Source organism: Theropithecus gelada, chromosome 7b (assembly GCF_003255815.1).
Source record: "Theropithecus gelada isolate Dixy chromosome 7b, Tgel_1.0, whole genome shotgun sequence".
NCBI lineage: Eukaryota > Metazoa > Chordata > Mammalia > Primates > Cercopithecidae > Theropithecus > Theropithecus gelada.
This window is the reverse complement of record NC_037675.1, coordinates 92,486,673-92,504,732: the sequence shown is the minus strand read 5'-3', so window position 1 is coordinate 92,504,732 and position 18,060 is coordinate 92,486,673. Positions and strand designations below refer to the sequence as shown.

The 18,060-nt window shown below is 44.5% G+C and overlaps 1 protein-coding gene across 3 annotated transcripts in view; it reads right to left on the bottom strand.

Annotated features, from left to right (window-relative positions):
- Window positions 1–18,060, bottom strand: part of DGLUCY (D-glutamate cyclase) — a 166,463-nt gene that overhangs the window by 138,824 nt on the left and 9,579 nt on the right. The window lies entirely within an intron of this gene.

The window sequence follows — 18,060 nt, the reverse complement described above, 5'->3', positions numbered from 1 at the left end:
ACTGTAAATTCCTTGAGGTCAGGGTCACTGTTTTCTAATTCCTTGGAGTTCCAAAACTGGACAAAGCACTTTGCACATATACTGACTTCTTTATATTTACTTGCAATTTCCAATGGGGTCCGCTTCTCCCTGGCTCCCAGCTCACCTTCTCTGCCTGGAACACCTTCCTCTGACCCTTTGCCTGCCCAGCTCCTCCTCCTCCTTGCAGACTCCCCTCAGCTTTCACCTCCCCAAGATGCCTCCTCTGACCCCCAGCTGGGTTAGAGGCTCCATCCCTGGGCTGTCTCATTGTAGCTGGCTATAGGTCTGTCTTCCCCAGGTTAGAAAAGCATTTCTTGTTCCCTGGTGCTGTAAAGAAACAGCACTTGAACATAAATTTAATTTCCTTAGCAAGGCCATTTTTACTTTCTGCAGAAAGGGTACACTCGCCAGCAGTTTTGTCACGAGAGTACACTGAACAAAGGAGACAGGGTCATTTATGACCTGACACACCCACCCTACTGCTGTGTCCAGTTTCCATTGGCTGGAATGGGACCTCACATTCTGCGTTTGTCCCGAATGGCTGGCAACGTAGAACTTTTTAAAAGAGGCAAAGGCAGAGGAGAACAAACGAAGGAGGAAGTAACTTGTGGAATGCTGAGAAAGGTAAAAACACCTTCAAATAAGGAAGAGGAACAGGCTATGACCTAATGCTTGCTTGGAGCAGTATAAGCATGCTAGGGCAAATATTTCAGCTAAATTGTGGGAGCTAAGAACATAAAGTACATTGATTTCTTTATTACGGATAGCAGATACTTAAGAATGTTAGCACAGATCTTTGAATACATTTTGCTTCTAAGAGAAGTTACTATTTATTCCTAATTAGGTGGGAAGGAAAGTCTTTGAAGAGGAACCTCTACTTTATTTTATATACCCATCAGACAGGGGGCTTCTGTAGGGCAATACAATTCCTGGCACGCAATAGGTGATCAATAAATATTTTTTGAATGGACAAAGATGATTTTGTAAGCAGTGCCTGATTCGATTCTAGGCACAGAGAAGATTAAGACATTGTTGAGTCCTTTGAACTTTTGGGGGGCTCGACTTTTTTAGTCTGTGGAGACCAGGGAACAAGACTAGCTGACATCAATCTTGTGGCAAACTTCTAGACTCTGTTCACCTCTGACTTTCAAAGGTGGGTCCCATGAACTGTAGCCACCTGCAGGTGCAGCCCTGATTTGGACCCTGGGGTCAGTCTTGTCCTTGTCCTGGGGGAATTTAGGGAAGTCTATAGCCTGGGCAACATGGTGAAACCCCATCTCTACCAAAAATACAAAAAATTAGCCAGGTGTGGTGGTGCGCACCTGTGGTTTCAGCTACTTGGGAGGTTGAGGCAGGAGAATGGCTTGAGCCTGGGAGGTGGAGGTTGCAGTGAGCTGAGATCGAGCCACTGCACTCTAGCCTGGGTGACAGAGTGAAATCCTGTCTCAAAATTAATTAATTAATTAAATTAAAAAATAAAACATAAAAAAGTGTTTATTGAGTGTCCAGCCCTCGAAGCTCACCTGATCTGATAGGGGATCTGAATAGGTATAAAATACAGTCAACCCTCTGTATCTGTGGGTTCCACCTCTGTGGATTCAACCAACTATGGAGCAAAATTATTCAGAAAAACATGAAAGGTTGTGTCTGTACTGAACATGTACAGGCTTTTTTTCTTGTCATTATTCCCTAAACGATACAGTGTTACAATGGTCTATATAGCATTTACATTGTATTCGATACTATAAGTAATCTAGAAATGACTTACAGTATGGGGGCGGGGGATGTGCACAGGCCACATACAAATACCACACCATATTTTGTAAGGCAGCAGTCCCCAATTTTTTGGCACCAGGGACTAGTTTCATGGAAGACAATTTTTCCACGGACCAGGCAGGGGGTTGGGGATGGTTTGGGGACAATTGAAGTGCATTACATTTATTGTGCACTTCATTTCTATTATTATCACATTGAAATATATAATGAAATCATGACACTCACCATAATGTAGAATCAGTGGGAGCCCTGAGCTTGTTTTCCTGCAACTAGACAGTTACATCTGGCGGTGATGCGAGAAATTGACAGATCATCAGGCATTAGATTCTCATAAGGAGCACAAAACCTAGATCCCTCATGTGCACAGTTCACAATAGGGTTCATGCTCCCCTGAGAATCTAATGCCACCACTGGGGCTGACAGGAGGCGGACCTCCAGCGATGGGGAGTGGCCGTAAACACAGATTGCTTGCTGCTCACCTCCCATTGTGCGGCTCAGTTCCTAACAGGCCACAAACTGGTACCAGTACCAGTACATGGCCTAGGAGTTGGGAACCCCTGCTATGAGGGACTTGAGCAGGGCTGGGCGCAGTGGCTCATGCCTGTAATCCCAGCACTTTGGGAGGCCAAGTAAGGTGGATCACCTGAGGTCAGGAGTTCGACACCAGCCTGGGCAACATGGTGAAGCCCTATCTCTACTAAAAATACAAAATTAGCCAGGCGTGGTGGTGCATGACTGTGATCCCAGCTACCTGGGAGGCTGAGGTAGGAGAATCGCTTGAACCCAGGAGGTGGAGGTTGCAGAGAGCTGACATCTGGCCACTGCACTCCAGCCTGGGGAATAGAGTGAGACTCCGTCACACGCACACTCAAAACAAACAAACAAACACCAAAGGGACTTGAGCATTCATGGATTTTGGTATCTGCAAGGGGTCCTGGCACCAATCTTCCAGAGATACTGAGGGACAACTGTACTGACTCATGAGAGCTATGGACACAGTGCTAAGGGACCTAGGGGAGGGGAAAAAGATGTGGGGGGTATGGAGAAAGTGGCACAGCCCAGGAGGGGCCTTTGAGTTGGCCCTTGAAGAGAGCAGGAATTTCCCAGGCGGAGGTCACGAGGGAGGACCCACATGGGCAAAGGCACTAAGGGGTGAGGTTTACTTTAGTGGAGAGAGCAATCAACAGCTCTTTTAACTACTTTTTTTTTTTGAGACAGGGTTTTGCTCTGTCACCCAGGCTAGAGTGCGGTGGTACGAACATGGCTCATTGAAGCCTCAACCTCCTGGGTTCAAGCAATCCTCCCACTTCAGCCTCCGGAGTAGCAGGAACCACAGGTGCACACCACAATGCTAGGCTAATTTTAAACATTTTTGTAGAGATGGGGTCTTGCCCTGTTGCTCAGGCTGGTCTTGAACTCCTGGACTCAGGCTATACTCCTGTTTTGCCCTTCCAAAGTGCTGGGATTACAGGCATAAGCCACCATGCCCAGTCTCTCTTAACTTTGAAAAATCACACCACCACCACCCTCCCTTGATAAACACAAATTCTCAGGCTCTACTTTAACAATTTTGACACACAAAAATAAACATTGTGCGTATAAAACAAAAGTGCAGGCAGGAGAAGGCATTGCTTTGCTTCCAATCTGCACATCCGTACACCCACTTCAAGTACAATGTATCTCCCCAGGGGTGCCTCTCTCCTCCTCCATAATGGAAATCAGTCCACTGGTTGGAGTGGAGCAGACCAAAGCTAAGAATTACAGAGAGGAAAGCACCCTGGTGAGATTCAGGAGGAACATTTGGTAACAGGGTGGGCTAGAGATTGGTGCGGACTGAGCAGTTACCACCATCGTAATTGCCTTAGAGCTTGAACATTAGTGCTAGGAGGTGGGAGGGATGGAGAAGAAGAGATGCATAAGAGACAGATGGGCTGGGCATGGTGGCTCATCCCTGTAATCCCAGCACTTCGGGAGGCCAAGGCGGGTGGGTCACTTGAGGTCAGGAGTTCAAGACCAGCCTGACCAACACGGTGAAACCCCATTTCTACCAAAAATATAAAAAATTAGCCAGGCATGGTGGTGGGCGCCTGTAATTCCAGCTACTTAGGAGGCTGAGGCACGAGAATCTCTTGAACCCAGGAGGCAGGGGTTGTAGTGAGCTGAGATCAGGCCACTGCACTCCAGCCTGGGTGACAGAGCAAGACTCTATCTCAAAAAAAGAAAAAAAAAAAAAGAGAGAGAGAAAGACAGATGATGGTGGAGAGAACTGCTAATGCTTGGAATGGAATAGATGGGGGGCTCAGGTCTTGGCCAGGAGCTCAAGTCTTGGCCCAGGCAGCACCCCTCATTCATTCAACAACATGTATTGCCAGCCCTACTGTGTGCCAGAGACTATGCTAAGCACTGAGGACACAGCACGAACAGGACAGGGAAACTCCCTACTTCCTGAAGGAGGAAGACCACCAGCAGCAAAGAAGAAAATACATAGATGAAAAAGATCATTTCGGATAGTGTTTTATGCTATGAAGCCATTAAAGCAGAGAATGGAGATGAGATGGAGAGTAATAGCGGTGGGGTGGATAGAGGGAAGCTACATTAGACTGGGGGCCATGGAAGTGACTTCAAGAAGTGACAGCTGAGCTAAACCCTGAATGATGCTTTAACAATGAGCCATGGAAGATCTGGAGGCCTCAAGGTGGAAACACGTATTTCTGACACATTATTAAAAAACACTCTTTTATGGATCGTTTTCTCTTTGTTCTTTTTTTTTTTTTTTTTTTTTTGAGATGGAATCTCTCTCTGTCGCCCAGCCTGGAGTGGAGTGGTATGATCTCGGCTCACTGCAAACCCGGCCTCCCAGGTTCCAGCAATTCTCTCACCTCAGCCTCCCAAGTAGCTGGGATTACAGGCACGCACCACCGTGCTAATTTTTGCATTTTTAGTAGAAACGGTGTTTCACCATGTTGGCCAGGCTGGTCTCAAACTTCGACCTCAGGTGATCCACCCGCCTTGGCTTCCCAAAGTGCTGAGATTATAGACGTGAGCCACTGTGACCAGCCTTCTCTCTTTGTTCTTTAAGTGGGAGGCAGACCACTACCTCCGATGTGGTGGAAATATAAGTGTGCTAAGGGTAGGCACAAATGTGGCTCTTTTCCCTGCACTGTTCCCAACATGTAGACATAGGGTTGAAAGTTGGGGCAGGGCATGCATGCCTGTAGATCTTTCTGAGATGCAAACTCTGATGGGCATGATGGCTCATGCCTGTAATCTCAGCCTTTTTGGAGGCCAAGGCAGGAGGATCACTTCAGCTCAAGAGTTTGAGACTCGCCTGGGCAACATAGTGAGACTCCCATCGCTACCAAAAAAATTTTACAAATCAACCAAACATAGTGGTGCATGTGTGTAATCCCAGCTACTCGGGAGGCTGAGGCAGGAGGACTGCTTGAGCCCAGGAGGTCGAGGCTGCAGTGAGTTGTGATCATACCACTGCACTCCAACTTGGGTGACAGAGCAAGGCCTTGTCTCAAAAAACAAATCAAAACAAAACAAGATGTGCAACCTACATGTCTAACACATTCACCAAAGGCCTGTGATAATGAAACTGATACCACCAGGAACTTCATGAGGATCCTTCGGCCTGCCTTTAATCAGCTTCCAACACTGACAGGAAGAGGCTTGCAATTAATGGTCATCGTCAAACTTCTAACAGCTGGCTTCAACCTTACAGAACATGATAAGGATGGGGAAATGTCCAATTATAGGAATCACCACTTCTGTAAGTTGACAGCAAGCCATGTGCTCGTAAGAATTGCTGCTATTCCTGGTATCGAGGTGGACTTTGTTCTCAACAATGTTCCCGAAGTAATCACAATAATAAGCTTCACGTGGCTGTTTCTGATAAGGCCTCCAAACACAAGCCCAAGAGCAACGAAGTAAAAGCGAAGACATTTGGTTAACATGGTGGTCAGAACATCAGACTGGCTACGCTTGGGTCAGGTACCTCTTTCATGGGAAGAGGGGGGTGTGTCTCACTTTTTATCTTGGAATTCCTCCCATATAAGAAAGGGTGTTGCATGCAGTCAAACTGACAAATACCTTCTACATGCTCTATCACAATTTCCTTCTTCTCTGCTTTTCCAAATGTTACCCAGCTACAGTAGGCTGAATAATATGCCCCTGCCTCCAACTCCAAAAGATGTCCACATCCTAATCCCCAGAGCCTGTGAATATGTTACTTTACATGATGAAGTTGACGACCTTGAGGTGGCTTTATTATCTTGGATTTTCTGGGTGGGCCCAATGTAATCACGAAGGTCCTTATGAGGGGGATGACAGGAGGGTCAAAGAGGAGAGAGGAGATGTGACGACAGAAACAGAGGCTGGAGAGGCCAGGCGTGGTGGCGCGCACCTGTGATCCCAGCTACTCCGGAGGCCAAGGCAGGAGAATTGCTTGAACATGGGAGGTGGAGGTTGCATGGGCTGAGACGGTGCCACTGCACTCCAGCCTGGGTGATGGAGTGAGACTCTGTCTCAAAAAAATAATAAATAAATAAATAAAATAAAATAAAAATAAAGAAACAGAGGCTGGGGAGATGGCCTTTGAAGACAGAGGAAGGAGCCACAAGGCAAGGAGTGCAGACAGCCTTTGGAATCTGAAAAGGGCAAGGAAACAGTCATGCCTAGAGCCTCCAAAAAGGAACACAGCCCTGCCGATGCCCGGATCTTAGCCCATAAGACCCATTTTGGACTTCTGACTTCCAGAACTGTAAGACAATAAATGTGTATTGTCTTAAGCCACTTGTAGTAATTTATTTGCAACAGCAGTAGGAAACTAATATACCTGCTAAAATATCACCCTTTGGAAAGGTCATGCTGGCCCTGGCCTATGGCCGTCAAGGTTTGTTCCCATGTATGAATCCCTATTACTTATGATGAAGTCATTTGAGATTTAGTACCGTATTGCTGTGGGATGTGCCTCCTGTTTTTTCTTCAACATTTCTCTCAGCTTAGTTAACATGGCACTTGTACTTGTTTATGTAGCACACAGAACAGGGCTTACCCATTATTATTCTCTTAATACATGCTTTTGGTTTTGGGTCTTTTTTTTTTTTTTTTGAGACGGAGTCTTGCTCTTTTCCCCAGGCTGGAGTGGAGTGGCGCGATCTTGGCTCACCGCAACTTCCACCTCATGGGTTCAAGCAATTCTCTGCCTCAGCCTCCCAAGTAGCTGGGATTACAGGTGCCCACCACCACGCCAGGCAAATTTTTGTATTTTTAGTAGAGATGGGGTTTCGTCATGTTGGCCAGGTGGTCTCGAACTCCTGACCTCAGGTGACCACTCACCTCGGCCTCCCAAAGTGCTGAGATTACAGGTGTGAGCCACCGTGCCCAGCCAATACATGCTTTTGAATAAATGAATGAAATGGAATTCTTTTTCTAGACTTCTTTGTTTTTTCTCAAAGGACTGGATGTTGCACAATGCACACAAAAGTCACTCATATTTGTTGAAGATTTTCCTAAAGTCTAAAGCACTCTTACTAGGACTCCACTTTTGCCCTGGTTTCACATGGGTAGTTGAAGCTCTCTTATACCACGAGTTTGGGATGGTTGGTTAAAATGGGAAAGCATTAAAAATTATATGTTCTCTGGCTGGGAGTGGTGGCTCACGCCTATAATCCCAGCACTTTGGGAGGCCAAGGAGAGTGGACCGTGAGATTAGGAGTTCGAGACCAGCCTGACCAACATGGTGAAACCCCGTCTCTTCTAAAAATACAAAAATTAGCCAGGCATGGTGGTGGGCGCCTGTAATCCCAGCTACTCAAGAGGCTGAGGAAGGAGAATCGCTTGAACCTGGGAGGTGGAGGTTGCAGTGAGCTGAGATCACGCCATTGCACTCCAGTCTGGCAACAGAGCGAGACTCCATCTCAAAAAAAAAGAAAAAAGAAATGGTGTGAGTTTCTGCAAAAAGTTAAACATAGACTTACTGTATGATTCGGCAATCCTACTTCTAGGTGTATATCCACAAGAATTGAAAGCAGAGACTCAAACAGATACTTGTACACCAGCGTTCATCACAACAGTATTCACAACAGTCAAAAGGTAGAAACAATCACAATGTCCATCCACAGATGAATAGACGAGCAGAATGTATGGTATATACACAAAATCAAATATTATTCAGCCATAAAAAGGAATGAAAATTTGATATATGCTACAACATGGATGAACCTAGAAAACATGATGCTAAGTGAAATAAGTCAGACACAGAAAGCAGAATATTATATGATTTCACTTCTATGAAGTCCCTATAATAGGCAAATTCATAAGGACAGAAAGTGGAATACAGGTTACCTGGGGGAAGGGAAAAATGGGGCTGTTATTGTTTAATGGGTCCAGATGGAATGTTTTGGGTGTAGATAGGGTGATAGTGATACAACATTGTGAATGTATTTGATGCTACTGAATAGTACATTTGCATATGGCTAAAATGATATATATCATGTTATATATATTTACCGTAATTTTTTAACAGCCGTAAAAGCATTCAAACCTTTTCTTTCTGAATCTATTCTAATACAATAGTTTGACACATGAGCCATTTTTCTTTTTGCATAAAGCTCTTCATCACAGTGTTGTTTATAACCATAAAATATTCTAAAGAACTTAAAAGTCTGTTAGTAGGTGATTTGTTAGGAAATTAGTGTAATCCAAGTTATGGACTATCAGGCAGTCATTAGAAATCATGTTTACGTTCGTGACCAACCTCACCAATATGGCAAAACACTGTCACTACTAAAAATACAAAAACTAGCCAGGCGTGGTGCTGGGTGCCTGTAGTCCCAGCTACTTGGGAGGCTGAGGCAGGAGAACTGCTTGAACCTGGGAGGTGGAGGTTGCAGTGAGCGAGATTGCACCACTGCACTTCGGACTGGTGACAGAGCGAGACTCTGCCTTAAAAAAAAAAAAGAAAAAAGAAAAGAAAGAAATCATGTTTATGAAGATATTTTACTGATGTAGGGAAATGTTGATAATTATCATGTTAAGCCAAAAAGGGCAGGGTACAATATTGTGCTTGGAATGATTCCCAAGTGTTAAAAAGTTTTAAAAAACACAAAATAAGGCTGGGCATGGTGGCTCACACCGGTAATCCCTGCACTTTGGGAGGCCAAGGCAGGCAGATCACTTGAGGTCACGAGTTTGAGACCAACCTGGCCAATGTGGTGAAACACCATCTCTACTAAAAATACAAAAATTAGCCGGCCATGGTGGCAGGTGCCTGTAGTTGCAGCTACTTGGGAGGCTGAGGCAGGAGAATTACTTGAATCCGGGAGGCGGAAGTTGCAGTGAGCCGAGATCGTGCCACTGCACTCAAGCCTGGGTGACCGAGTGAGACTCTGTCTCTAAATAAATAAATATTAAAAATAAATAGACACAAAATAGAAACATTGGAAGAAAATATTCCAATGTATTATCAGAGGTTGTCCCTGGACAGTTAAAGATTACTTTGCTCCATTTCTTAGTTTCCTGACTCTCCAGCATTCTTCAGAGAAAATGAATTTCTTTGAAGACCAAAAACCAAAACCCCAAAACTTCAATGTGGCACAGTTCTTGCTTACTTGGGGCTACCACATCCTCTAGGGTACAAGACTATGCTCTTTTCTAACAACTGTTACTTTAATCTTAGTTGTTGAGGTCACACTAGTGTTTTCAAAATGAGGCACATGCTGGTTCACAGAAAGACAGTGAATGAAGGCATGGGGGGATAGAGGGAGCAAAGAACTCAAAGGAGACCCGCTGCAGGGGGAAATTCTTCCGCACTGCAACCTCCCCATCAAACAGTAGCTTCTAAAACCACAAGTTTTCATCTTCAGGATAAAGGCAGACAACCAAGTTCCTTGAAAGTAAATGTAGGCCAAGGTTATTAAATCCAGTTTTTGAGGGAAACTCAATCTAATTACTCATTAGCATACCATTCAAAGTAGTTTTTATTAACACTGATTCATACTGCCTTTTAAAAGTAATGGAAACAGTTCAAGATCAGCCTAGCCAACATGGTGAAACCCCGTCTCCACTAAAAATACAAAAATTAGCCGGGCGTGGTGGTGGGCGTCTGTAATTCCAGCTACTCGGGAGGCTGAGGCAGGAGAATCACTTGAACCCGGGAAGCGGAGGTTGCAGTGGGCTGAGATTGAGCCCCTGCACTCCAGCCTGGGCTTGAGCAGCTGTCTCAAAAAAATAAAAAACAAAAAATAAAAAACAAAAACAAAATAGCTTAGTATTTTAAGGCCTGTTGATGTTTATCGCACCAGTAAGACACTACAAGCAGAGTCTGTTTGTGGGGATAGTTTGCTATGAAAAGAAAGTTATTTTAGTTAGTTAATATGATTGGAACTTCCCTTCCTCCCTTCCTCCCTCCCTCCCTTCCTTCCTTCCTCTTTTTCTTTCTTCTTTCTCTCTCTCCTTTCTTCTTTCCTTTCTCCTTCCCTTCCTCTCTTTCTTTCTTTTCCTTTCTTTCTCATTTTCCCCCTTCCCCTTCCCTTCCCTTCTTTCTTTCTTTCTTTGTCTTTCTCTCTCTTTCTCTTTCTTTCTTTTTTGAGGCCCTGTCACCCAGGTTGGAGTGCAGTGGCGAGATCTCGGCTCACTGCAACCTTCGCCTCCCGGGTTCAAGTGATTCTCCTGCCTAAGCCTTCCAAGTAGCTGGGACTACAGGCATGTGCCACCACACCCAGCTAATTTTTGTATTTTTAGTAGAGACGGGGTTTCACCATGTTGGCCAAGATGGTCTTGATCTATTGACCTTGTGATCCTCCCACCTCGACCTCACAAAGTGCTAGGATTACAGGTGTGAGCCACCGTGCCCAGCCTCTTTTTGTTTTTCCTTTTTCCTTCCTTCCTTCCTTCCTTCCTTCCTTCCTTCCTTCCTTCCTTCCTTCCTTCCCTCCCTCCATCCTTCCCTCCCTCCCTTCCTTCTCCCTTTCTTTTTTTTCTCTGCCTCTCTCCCTCCCTCCTTCCTTCCTTCCTTCCTCCCTTTCTTCCTTCTTCTCTTTCTGCTTCTCTCTCTCTCTCTCTCTCTCTCTCCCCACACACCTCCCCCTCCTTGCTTGCTTGTCTTGCTCTGACACTCAGTCTGCAGTGGCATGATCATGGCTCACTGCGACCTCTACCTCCTTGGCTCAAGTGATCCTCACCTCAGCCTCCTGAATAGCTGGGACCACAGGCACACACCACTACACCTGGCTAATATTGTTCATTTTTTGTAGAGACAGGCTCTCATGATGTTGCTCAGGTTGATATTACTCCTGGGCTCAGGCGATCCTTCCACCTTGGCCTCCCAAAGGCCTGGGATTATAAGCATGAGCAACTGTGCCAGCCTATTGGAACTTTCTGAAACAAAAATCTGATCATGGCACTGTCCTGTGTCCAGGCTGTTAGTACTTCCCACTCCTGTGGAGTCATGCGGGCACCGTGACCCGGAACACAGGACACCATGATCTGGCCCGTGACTCCCTCCCTCACGCAGCCTCATTGCTCTGGGGTTCTGGGAATTTGCAGTCCCCAGCACTCCTGGGATGGCATCTTGCTTTTTTGTTTTTGCTCTCACTGCCCCCTCTGCCTGGAATCCTGGATTCCTACTCCATCCCTCACCCACGCCCACTCATCTTTCAATCCTGATGCAAGTATCACCACCCCTGTGGAGCTTCCCAGATCCTCCCTTCCCAGTAGCTTTGAGCACTTGCCCTTTTCCACCTCCACCGGGTCCTAAACGGGTTCCTATTGGAACACTCAAGACACTATTGCACACACCGTGGCCCTTCCTGTCTGTGGCTTCTACATCTGCAGACTCAACCAACCTCGGATGGAAAAGATTCAGGAAGAAAAAAACAATAAAAAATACAAATAAAAAACCCATACAGTATAACAACTGCTTACCTAGCATTTACACTGCATTAGGTATTATAAGTAGCCTAGAGATTAGAGATTATAAAGTACATGAGAGGATGTGCACAGGTTACATGCAAATACTACATTTTATACATAGTGTAAAACGAGCATCTACAGATGCTACGAACTTGAGTATCCACGGATGTTAGTATCCTTGGGGATCCTGGAATTAATCCCCCACAGATACTGAGAGAGACTGTACTTGTTTATATGTCTGTCTCCTCTCACCCAGCTATGAGCTTCTGAAAGGCAGGCACTGTTTTCCATCTTTTTTTTTTTTTTGAGACGTGCCTCACTCGGTCACCCAGGCTGGAGTGCAGTGGTGCAATCTCAGCTCACTGCAGCCTCCACCTCCCAGGTTCAAGCAATTCTCTTGCCTCAGTCTCCCAAGTAGCTGGGATTACAGGCACCCACCACCACGCCCAGCTGATTTTTATATTTGTAGTAGAGATGGGGTTTCATCATGTTGGCCTGGCTGGTCTCAAACTCCCAACCTCAGGTGATCTGCCCACCTGGGCCTCCCAAAGTGTTGGGATTACAGGCGTAAGCCATCGCACCTGGCCTGTTATCCATCTTTATAACCTCTGTAGCACTGGCACACAGAAAGGGTCCAGTAAAGATGCTGAATAAATAAGGAAATGAACCACCTGGGCTAATGCTGATTGCTTCTTTGGTGGTAGCAAACACTGACTTCAGGTATTATAAGATGCATTTGGTCAAGAGTAAGGGGCAGCCCTTACTCCATTTCCTGTTGTCCATTCCCACAGTCAGCCAGTTAGAAAGACTAAAACGAGCAGGAAAATAAAACAACAACCCTGGAGGATGCATTTATTTTGAGGGAGAGAACCCAAATTAAAGCAAACTAAACTAAAAAGCTCCAATTAATATATTCAGAAAGATAGGATGCCCAACAAAGGACAAACAAGGGTTCTAATTAATTAAAAACATGACTCTAGGTAGGGTGCGATGGCTCATGTCTATCATCCCAGCACTTTGGGAGGCCAAGGTGGGCAGATCACTTGAGGTCAGGAGTTCGAGACTAGACTGGCCAACATGGTGAAACCTTGTCTCTACCCTAAATACAAAAGACAATTGGCCCTGGAAAGCCATAAAGGTAAATGCTACCATGACAACCCTATAGGAGGAGGATGATGAGCCCCAGAGGGGAAGGCTTAAAAACTCAACAAAATACCTAACTGGATAAAGAAACTAGAGTAAAATGAATCATGATAAAGAAAAAATGCAAGAAAGGCAAATAGAAGATCCAAGGGGAAAGAAGTTTGTACAATAAAAAGAGTAATTCTTCTTCTTGTTCTTTTTTTTTTTTTTTTGAGACAGAGTTTTCTCTTGTTGCCTGGGCTGGACTGCAATGCCGTGATCTTGGCTCACCGCAACTTCCGCCTCCTGGGTTCAAGCAAGCAATTCTCCTGCCTCAGCCTCCCAAATAGCTGGGATTACAGGCATGCACCACCACGCCTGGCTAATTTTGTATTTTTAGTAGAGAGGGGGTTTCTCCATGTTGGTCAAGCTGGTCTTAAACCCCTGTACTCAGGTGATCCGCCAGCCTCGGCCTCCCAAAGTGCTGGAATTACAGGCCTGAGTCACCACACTCAGCCAAGAAGAGTAATTCTTATAAACATTTTGCCTCTTCAGAGAAAAATATTTACAGAATACTGTAGTATGGTTTTTACCATTACTTTCAATGGCAAAAACGACAATTACTTTTGCACCAATCTAACAAATGCTGTTTAAGTGATTTTCATGTTTTAGGGTCAGTCTGCAGAATACTTAATTATGGTTAAGAATAGAAGGTAAATGTTTTTTTATCCATAAAATTATATGGGGCAGAAATTGGGAGGTAGATGTTAGAGAGAATCTGTCTGAAGAACAAAGATGCTGTTACCTTCATCCTTTTTTTTTTTCTTGAGTCAGGTTCTCACTCTGTCACCCAGACTAGGGTCCAGTGAGACCGTCATAGCTCGCTGCAGCCTTGAACTCCTGGGTTCAAGTGATATATATATATATATATTTTGGTAGAGATGAGGTCTCATTATGTTGCCCAGCATGGTCTCAAACTCTTGGGATCAAGCAATCTGCCCACCTCAACCTCCCAAGGCACTGGGATTACAGGTATGAGCCACTGTGCCAGGCAATTTTTAAACTTTTTTGTAGAGATGGGGGTTTGCTATATTGCCCAGGCTGGTCTTAAACTCCTTGCCTCACAGGATTCTCCCACCTTAGCCTTACTAACTTCATTTATCTTCAATTTATCGTGTACAGTGAAACCGTCATAGCTCGCTGCAGCCTTGAACTCCTGGGTTCAAGTGATCCTCCTGCCTTGAAGGTTCTTGAAGTTATAGGGCCGAGGTCCTTGTTTCCTTGTTGGTTGTTGGCAAGGGACTTGCTCTTAACTCCTGGGGGCTGCTCCTCAGGGCCTTTCCACTTGGTCCCCTCCATCTTCAAAGCCAGCAACCAGATACCTCTTTTGCATTAAAGCTTTCTCACGCAGCCAGAAGCGGTGGCTCACACCTGTAATCCCGACGGGGATGGATCACTTGAGGTCAGGAGCTCGAGGCCAACCTGGTCAACGTGGCAAAACCCTGTCTCTACCAAAAGTACAAAAATCTCTACTAAAAGCAGAAACATTAGCCTGGATGACAGAGTTAATTTTTGTTTTTTAATTTTTTGAGATGGAATCTCACTCTGTCTCCCAGGCTGGAGCGCAGTGGCACGATCTCAGCTCACTCCAACCTTTGCCTCCTAGGTTCAACTGATTCTCGTGCCTCATCCTCCGGAGTAGCTGGGACTACAGGCGAGTGCTACCGCACCTGGCTAATTTTTGAACTTTTAGTAGAGATGGGGTTTCTCCATGTTGCCCAGGCTGGTCTCGAACTCCTGAACTCAGGCAATCTATCCACCTCAGCCTCTCAAAGTGCTAGGATTACAGGCACGAACCACCTCACCTGGCCTGTAATTCATAACTTTTATGACATCTGCAAAATCCTTTTCAGCACATAAATCACATAATCATGGGTGTAACATCTGGTGACGAAAGGCATGGGGGCCATCTTATCCTTCTATTCCATGCTACTCAAGAAAAATGACTGTTTTTTAATATATAATGAGCTTTTCTAAAAAGCATTAAAAAGCACCATGAGGAAGTTTTTTTATTTTTTATTTTTTATTTTTATTTTTTTTTTTCTGGTGTCTCAAATCTCACTTTCTGGAAACAGCCACCAATATTTGGAATATGTCATCTGAACTTGGGCATGCAGAGCAAAAAGATCAATAGATAACAGTGGAATTTTATTCTACAAATTATTTTTAAGTAAAATTAAGTTTAATTTTATAGAAAACAGAAAGTAAAATAGAAGGAATTGCTGAACTTCAGCTAACTGTTTGTAAACCACAAAAATTCCTAAAATAACCCCCTTAAGAAAAATGAACACAAAAATCATCACGAAATTAGAATTGTGTTTGTTTGAAAAAGCTGCAGTTCATGGAGTTCTTTTTCTGTTTTTTTTTTTTTTTTTTGAGATAGAATCTCATTCTGTCGCTCACGCTGGAGTGCAGTGGTATGATCTCAGCTCACTACAACCTCCAACTCCTACATTCAAGAGATTCTTGTGCCTCAGCCTCCCCAGTAGCTGGGACTACAGGTGCATGCCACTATGCCTGGCTAATTTTTTGTATTTTTAGTAGATAAGGGGTTTCCCCAGGTTGCCCAGGCTGATCTTGAACTCCTGGGCTCACGTGATCCTCCTGCCTGGGCCTCCCAAAGTGCTGGGATTGTAGGCATGAGCCCCCACGCCTGGCTGGAGCTCATTTTTTACAGTGGATTATTTTCCAGACACTAAAGATGAGTAAATTTACATGCTTAGAAATCTTCCCACTGCCCTTTCCCCTCACTTCCCCGTTTTTGTTATGTATATAATTATGTTTATAGTATAAGAGTTTGGAATGTTTACATTTTTTTCTTTTTTTTTTTTTTTTTGAGACGGAGTCTCGCTCTGTTACCAGGCTGGAGTGCAGTGGCCTGATCTCGGCTGACTGCAACCTCCGCCTCCTGGGTTCAAGCAATTCTTTTGCCTCAGCCTCCCGAGTCACTGGGACTACAGGTGCCCGTCACCACGTCCAGCTAATTTTTGTATTTTCAGTAGAGACAGGGTTTCACCTTATTGGCCAGGCTGGTCTCAAACGACTGACCTCATGATCCAACCTCCTCAGCCTTCCAAAGTGCTGGGATTACAGGCGTGAGCCACCACACCCAGCCTACATTTTTACATTTTGTTCTTTTTTTTTTTTTTTTTGAGACAGAGCCTTGCTCTGTCGCCCAGGCTGGAGTGAAGTGGCACAATCTTGGCTCACTGCAAGCTCCACCTCTCGGGTTCACACCATTCTCCTGCCTTAGCCTCCTGAGTAGCTGGGACTATAGGCACCCGCCACCACGCCTGGCTAATTTTTTGTATTTTTAGTAGAGACGGGGTTTCACTATGTTAGCCAGGAAGGCCTCGATATCCTGACCTCTTGATCCACCCGCCTCAGCCTCCCAAAGGGTTGGGATTACAAGTGTGAGCCACCATGCCCAGGCCTACATTTTGTTCTTTGACCATAAATTCCACAGCTATTTATTCTTGGTTCTGTATTTAAAACAATTCAAAACTCATCTTCAGTATTTTTTTAAATCCTCAATTCTTTCCTTGATTCCTCCGTTTTGATTAATCTCTTGGTTGAATAATTTCAACTTAGATAAGTTTTTTTTCAAGAATGTGGAAACTCTGAGTTCATTCATGCTCAAGAATGACTGCCAATAGCCTTTAGACGTCTTTTTTTTTTTTTTTTAATGATGGAATCTCGCTCTGTTGCCCAGGATGGAGTGCAGTGGCGCGATCTCAGCTTACTACAACCTCTGCCTCCTGGGTTCACACCATTCTCCTGCCCCAGCCTCCTGAGTAGCTGGGACTACAGGCACGTGCTACCACGCCTGGCTAATTTTTTTTTTTTTTTGAGACAGAGTCTTGCTCTGTTACCAGGCTGGAAAGCAGTGGTGCGATTTCAACTCACTGCAACCTCGACCTCCCAGGTTCAAGTGATTCTCCTGCCTCAGCCTCCAGAGTAGCTGGGACTACAGGTACCTGCCATCATGCATGCCCAGCTAATTTTTGTATTTTTAGTAGAGACGGGGTTTCACCATGTTAGCCAGGACGGTCTCGATATCTTGACCTTCTGATCTGCCCGCCTCGGCCTCCCAAAGTGCTGGGATTACAGGCGTAAGCCACCATGCCCGGCCAAGCCTGGCTACTTTTTTTTTTTTTTTTTTTTTTGCATTTTTAGTAGAGACGGGATTTCACCGTGTTCACCAGGATGGTCTCAATCTCCTGACCTCGGGATCTGCCTGCCTCAGCCTCCCAAAGTACTGCGATTACAGGTCAGCCTTTAGAGTTCTTAAAGGACAATTTGGCAAAATACAAAATTCATGAGTCATATCTTCATGCTGTTAAATTTTATAAACCTTGCTTCATTGTCCTTTAACGTTGTGTTGCTCTTGATTTTTAAAAATCTGATGTATTTTTTTATTGATCACTCTGTACCCATTTTACCTTGACACAGTGTGTGCTTTCTACCTGCTGACTCAAGTCTTCATTTTGGTTACATTTCCTCCATTATTGTGTTGTTCCATTTGTTCTGACTTGGTCTTCAGGAATGCCAATTATGCATCTACTGGATTTCTATTGCTTATTTTTCATAACTATCAAATATTTACGATTATGTTTATTTCTTTGTTCTTTTCCATATTGTTCCATTGTTTTCATTTTTGTTCATTCTCTTTTGGTTGATTCCAAAGTGGCTTTCCTGCCTTTCTTTTCTTGAGACCTGCCATTCATTTTTTTCCTCTTTTGTTGTTCTATAATTCGTTATTTTTACTTCTGAACCTCACCTTTGAGTATTTTTTTTTATTTTAAAAAGAGGTAACTTTGTAATTTCTCTGATGTGATGGAGAATTATTTGTTAAATAGCATGGGTAGAGGAAGAAGAAGGACTTTGAGGCAATTAGCTGCTTCACTTTAGTGTGTTTCAAATCTATTGACAGTATTTCCTCTCCATCTCAAAGAATGTCTGAGATTCTCAGGTTTTGGCTCTCAGGAGGTTGCCAAGGCCCCCAGCAAAGCCCTGTCACTCTAGGCTCTCTGGGTTCTAATCTAGAAATAATTTCTCTACCCCCTTCACCCCCTCATCTCCAAGAGACTCTTTTGGTTTAGAGGCCAGGTCACAAAAAATAGAAATAAATAACCATCTTCCCAGCTTCTCCCTGATTTCTAC